The following is a 5,414-nucleotide window of genomic DNA, read 5'->3' as shown; positions in this document are numbered from 1 at the left end:
GTCCGTGTTATCCCGAGCAGCGTTTTATCCAGACCTGCGATGCCCACGTGACTCATTACAAATCTCACCGACGTCATTGATGACACCGCTGGCAGCTGTGACCGAGAACAACGTCTGTAACGGTGAAGAAACATTTATACAAAAGTACACGCGCCAGTATTGCCAATACCCTGTTTAAACCATGTGAATTCACTGATGGAGGGTTCTTGTGTCTAAAAAAAATACATGCAACATATCTGTATAGAGATAGTAAGTATATTCTGTGTCTTTAGAAAATACTTATAAAACTGAAACGAAGAAAAGACCAAAATCTGATTCAAAAACTAATTGAGTAATCTCTCTTTGGGAAATAAAGAATGATCAACATCTACACTCAACAGACACTAGTTTACATGTAGTTTGGTCTTATAGAAAAACGGAACTGGGCAATCCCCTCATCATTTATGCCTTTGGTATTAAATTGATTATGACCCAGTAAAGTCATTTATCAGATTATTTTCACTTAGTCAACCAACAGACAGGTAAATCTTCAGATAAACTTAATCAAAGTGATGATGCGGTACTCAAATGGACAAACTGAATTGAAACAAGGCAAAACACAACATTCTTCAAAGACTGAGCAGGCTCAGATCCCCGCCGTCTACTGCCCTCATGTGGTAATGTGGTTAATGTGACATACAGTTTGGGAGGGTTTAATACAGGAAGTTTTAGATGGTCTCCATTTTCCTGCAGAAATGATCTTGCTGTGTCATCTTTGATGTTGCAGTAAAATTAAATAAATAATAAAAGTAGTCCACAGTTATCCATCTTGTATTGCTGTTGCAGTTTTGAAGTGTAAAATGCTTGACAGTCCTTGTATGAGAACACCTGTTTCTACAGTTTTTAGAGATGTAAAAGCCTAAAAAACAGACGTGGAGGAGTAAATATTTGATTATTGCTATCATAAGTTGGAAGGTTCCTTTTATTACTTTGTCAGTTCAATTGGAAAAACTGTTGTTGGATAGAAAAATATATATCAGAAGAGATTAAATGACAACTTGAAAATGAATGCTCAGCAGGAACAGTTCATTTATCTTTCTGAGATTAAATCACAGGCAGACAGAAAGTCCCTGACTGCATTTAGAAACAGAAACAATCATCTGCCTTCACCTGAGTTTACTCATCACACAGACTTCTTGCTGGATATTAAAGGCATTTAAAGTAAAGAAATCTGCAAAGGTTCAACATGCAAGTTAAAACACAGAATTAATGTTTTTATTATTGCACACATCTATTTTACTGTAGTTTAAAGAGGATTTCCTTTCTAGTTATAAAACTACATTTAGACTATTTTAGATTAATAGAATTTCATAAATTCAAAAGCTTTTTAAATCTAAATTAATGTGTTGTCCTTAATAATAAAGAAACTCCTATCAGATTGAGCAAAGTTATGTGTTAAAAATAACAGTCTCTCTTGCATCTAGTTTTACCAAAAATTTAACTTCAAGTGAATCATGACAGTGTGACAGGATGTGCAAAAAAACATGAAAAATGTGGAACTTTTCTAAGTTGCATTTGAGCACCTAATCTCAGCATGTTCACAGGACATTTGTTTGGATTTTAAAGCGCTTGTTCATCCAATACCAACTGGAACTGTCTACGAGTTTGTGAGCTAAAACCGATTCAGCCTTCACTAATGAGTGTGAATATTTAATATCCATCTGCATCAGCTCACAGAAGTCATGTTTAATGTAGTCTTCTGCTCATCCATTACTCAATATGACAGTAATTATTTTGTAATGTAATATAAATCATTTGCAGTAAAAGAGCACACTGAATGTGCAAAGAAAATCTGACAAGAATTCTTAGGCTTCTTTCTGTTAAAAAATATAATATAATGCTTTTATATAGCTTCTGCAAAAACATTTATCCTTAAAACCCACAGGAGCTGTTAGGTCATTTTACAGAAGAAAACTCTTTATTACCTTGAGCTGCTCTGCTGACCAAGTAGAAAACATGAGTACAGCATACAGAAACAGTGCCGTTTCACTTCTATAAGCTCATGTGTGCAAAGTTAATTTACTCTATACAGGATATAAAAGTACACTGTCCTTGCAAGATAGTGTTTGTGCATCATGTCACTTGGTGTCTTGGAATATGTAAACATATTCTGTTCCTTTTCAGATTAGACCTATTCGTGTCATCTTGTCCAGACTTCCTGTCGCTGACTCAAGCAGCTATCACAGGGTTCTGAAATTATTATTTTTTTTACCAAGCTAACTTCTAATGCCTTAACTGAATCCCAGTTATCTTTATCATAGACTTAAAAAGGTCATTTCCAAAGAGAGAGAGCAGCAAGTAAATTTTGCATCAAGAACGGCTCACTGCTACCTGCCTTTCCTCTGATTATCCATACAACCTCTGCAGGTAGTTTTGTACTTTAGCTTCAAACTCACTGCCATGATGAAACGTGGTGTTAAGCTGTTCTGTGGCTACTGTTTGCAGTGTCTCAGCATTTTTAAACAGTTTTGAGTCTTTCATTTAAATAAATTATGTTTTATTTTACGTAACATTTTCTATCTTCTTAGAGTTTACACTTTATTTCAAAACAATAAATAATGTAAGGTTCCACCGAGATTTGAACTCGGATCGCTGGATTCAGAGTCCAGAGTGCTAACCATTACACCATGGAACCACGTGACGACGCAACGTAGCCATTCATAGAAAAAGGTGTTTACGAAATGTTGTGGCGGTATTATTCTTTGTTAATATGTTATTTATCTAATATTTCAATTGGATAAAACACGACTATTTACATCAAATGGGCAAGGATCGGTTTTGTAAAGACAAAACCCTGGGATTTGATTCAACGTGATTTAAAAATATCTGCTGCCACCTTGTGGTCATTACGTGGAATCGCAGATTCCAGAATCTCATTTTCACAGCAGCAAGATATTAATAAGAATCCTGCAGTGAGAATACTCTAGGAAGCATGATGTCAGAATGATAAGAAAACTGTTTTTGACGGTATCTTATAATTGAAATATTTATAAAAGTGTTAATGTCATATTAAAATATTTGCCAAACAAAGTTATTGGTACTATTCACTAATATTCTGTTGCAGAAACTTTGTCAAGATGACAAGTATGTAATTTTGGTCTAAAAGATTCATGCCCCTGTCTTCTAGTAACTTCTGTCATTTTTTTAATTTATATTTTATTTTTTATTCAAAGCTATTTTTTGTTTGCAAGAGTTCTTTTAGCAATGGCACAAGAGTTCTTTTAGCAATGGCAGATTACAGTTTAATAAATAACGAATAAATTAATTAATTTAAATTCAAAGGGATTCAGTTTAAGACTAATTACTGGTCATTTTTCCATTGTAACAAATATTTATTGATTGATTAATTAATTAATTAATTAATTTTTTACTTTTGGATATGCTGTCAGTTTAATCTTATACTGAAAAACTAAGATCTTCATTTCAAACCTTACAATTTAATAATTCCTCAAAGAGCAGAAGTTACAGCACAGATCTGCAGCATTACAGAACCTCCAGCATATTTGACTGTATTCAGGGTGTACTTTTCCTGTACTTGATTCCTCAAGAGTTCTACTTTTATAGATAGATCAGTGATAAAGATGCACTGATTTAAAAATTTTAAGCCTGTACTGATGATAAGAATAATCATTTGGCAGACAACTAATATGACTGTTTTGCCATTTGTCTTCTTTTTTGTCACAAACAACGAATGAATGAATGAATAAATAAATTAAATTAAATATAAATACATTTTGGAAAACAAATGAACAGTTTTAAAGGGGCAAAAATCAAAATTGTTTTACCGCAAGGTTCGCTGTTGTGCACTGCATGTAAACTAAAACAAAGTGTGTAATGAGCCTCACCTCCCTCTGCATCTTCCCCCACTTGCCTTGTCCCCGAATGAAGGTGCAAACACACTGACCAAAACAACATATTGAAGTATCTTAACATTTATGCTGTTACTTTTTTTTATGCTGCTACTTACCTGTCCAGAAGAAGCTAGCTCCGAGTCAAACTGTAGCTCCTTTAGCTCTCCACTTTGGAAATACGAGCCGGATGTTAATCCGGGTTATGTCCCTTTCTTCATCCGACAACTTCTTCACCAGAGGCCGTTGTGTTTTCTGAGGGAATGTTAGATCCTGGTTGTCTTCTGGTGAACATTTCATTCTGCTCTCTGTCATTTTACTTCAGAAGTACGTGCTACCATTGCTCTGGCTGAAGCCTTTTATAGGGATGGAGGGCTGTACGTTCATGTGTGAGTCACATGAACGTAACAGTGGCCAGACCGGCTTGTAAACACGGGGCTCAAGATCAACACACAGACTGTATGTGATTCCTGCTATACTCTAGATGAAATTACACCTCTAGTTCTTCATATAGCCATCCTCAATTCCTTCAGTCTAGGAATGACGATTTTCTGCTTATTGCCCCTTTAAGGTATTTCAGCCCTTCATAAAACTCTATTTAAATGAAAAAAAAAAAGTTTAATGTAAATATATAAAAAAAACTTTTGGCATAAAAAGATCAATTATGTGACAGACATTTAAAAACCATCAACAGTTTAATTACTTTTCATAGCCTAAATGCTCCATTAAGATTTCTTGTACTCAGTACAATAAAATATAGATAAGTGTTGTCAGGTAAGAACAAAATTAATTTGAGATAACCAGGATGTGCCAGATAAACACTGATATCTGATTATATTGTCTTATTCTTGGCTGATGGCTGTCAATAAGATGAAAATTGTCCAATATTAATTTAGGTCTGTTAGGTCACTTCTCAGTAGGTTGGTCAACGACACAAAGTTTTTGGATGTTATTGTTTAATTTATTTAATTTTATTCAGTATGCCAAAACAAAACAAAACAAACAAAAGTTGTAGTTAGAAAGTTTTTTTTCTGTCTAAGAAAATTCTCACTGACATTTGGACACTAGTCAGACTGGTTCAGGTTATTCATTTAATTGCTGTTCTAGCCTTAATTTGCTAAAGGGCTTATTTCTATGCAGAGTTATGTTTGGTCAAGGTACATTTTGATTCGGAAATGGGGCAGATATAGACACAGAGGCATGGAAATCAAAAGCCAGACTGAGATGAATACTGATTATGCATTAAGAATAACAAAGTAAAGATCCAGCTCCAGTCTGTTGGATCACCACAGTTCCTGTGGCAAGACGTGACAATAATAAAGATCTTCAGCTGAGCTCTGCTATGGATTTAAGCTGAGCTGAATGCAGCCAGAGGATGAATATTTAAACAAAAGCATTGTTAAACGGATTTACTGGCACAAAATGATTGGGAAAATAAAAACTTTTACACAGTTTATTATTATAAGTCATTATACATATTTCATGATTACTTTGCTTACCCCTTTCCTTCATAAATCTGCCATTCTG

At 34.4% G+C, this 5,414-nt stretch overlaps 1 non-coding gene across 1 annotated transcript; it reads right to left on the bottom strand.

The window, feature by feature from the left end:
* Positions 1 to 2,602: 2,602 nt before the first annotated feature.
* On the bottom strand, positions 2,603 to 2,674 carry trnaq-cug. Its single transcript has one exon. It is a non-coding gene; the product is annotated as a tRNA-Gln (tRNA).
* Between the last annotated feature and the right edge of the window lie 2,740 nt (positions 2,675 to 5,414).

This window comes from Melanotaenia boesemani, chromosome 10 (genome assembly GCF_017639745.1).
Source record: "Melanotaenia boesemani isolate fMelBoe1 chromosome 10, fMelBoe1.pri, whole genome shotgun sequence".
Taxonomy (NCBI): domain Eukaryota; kingdom Metazoa; phylum Chordata; class Actinopteri; order Atheriniformes; family Melanotaeniidae; genus Melanotaenia; species Melanotaenia boesemani.
Note: the sequence above shows the minus strand (reverse complement) of the source record. Positions and strands in the feature narration are given on the sequence as shown.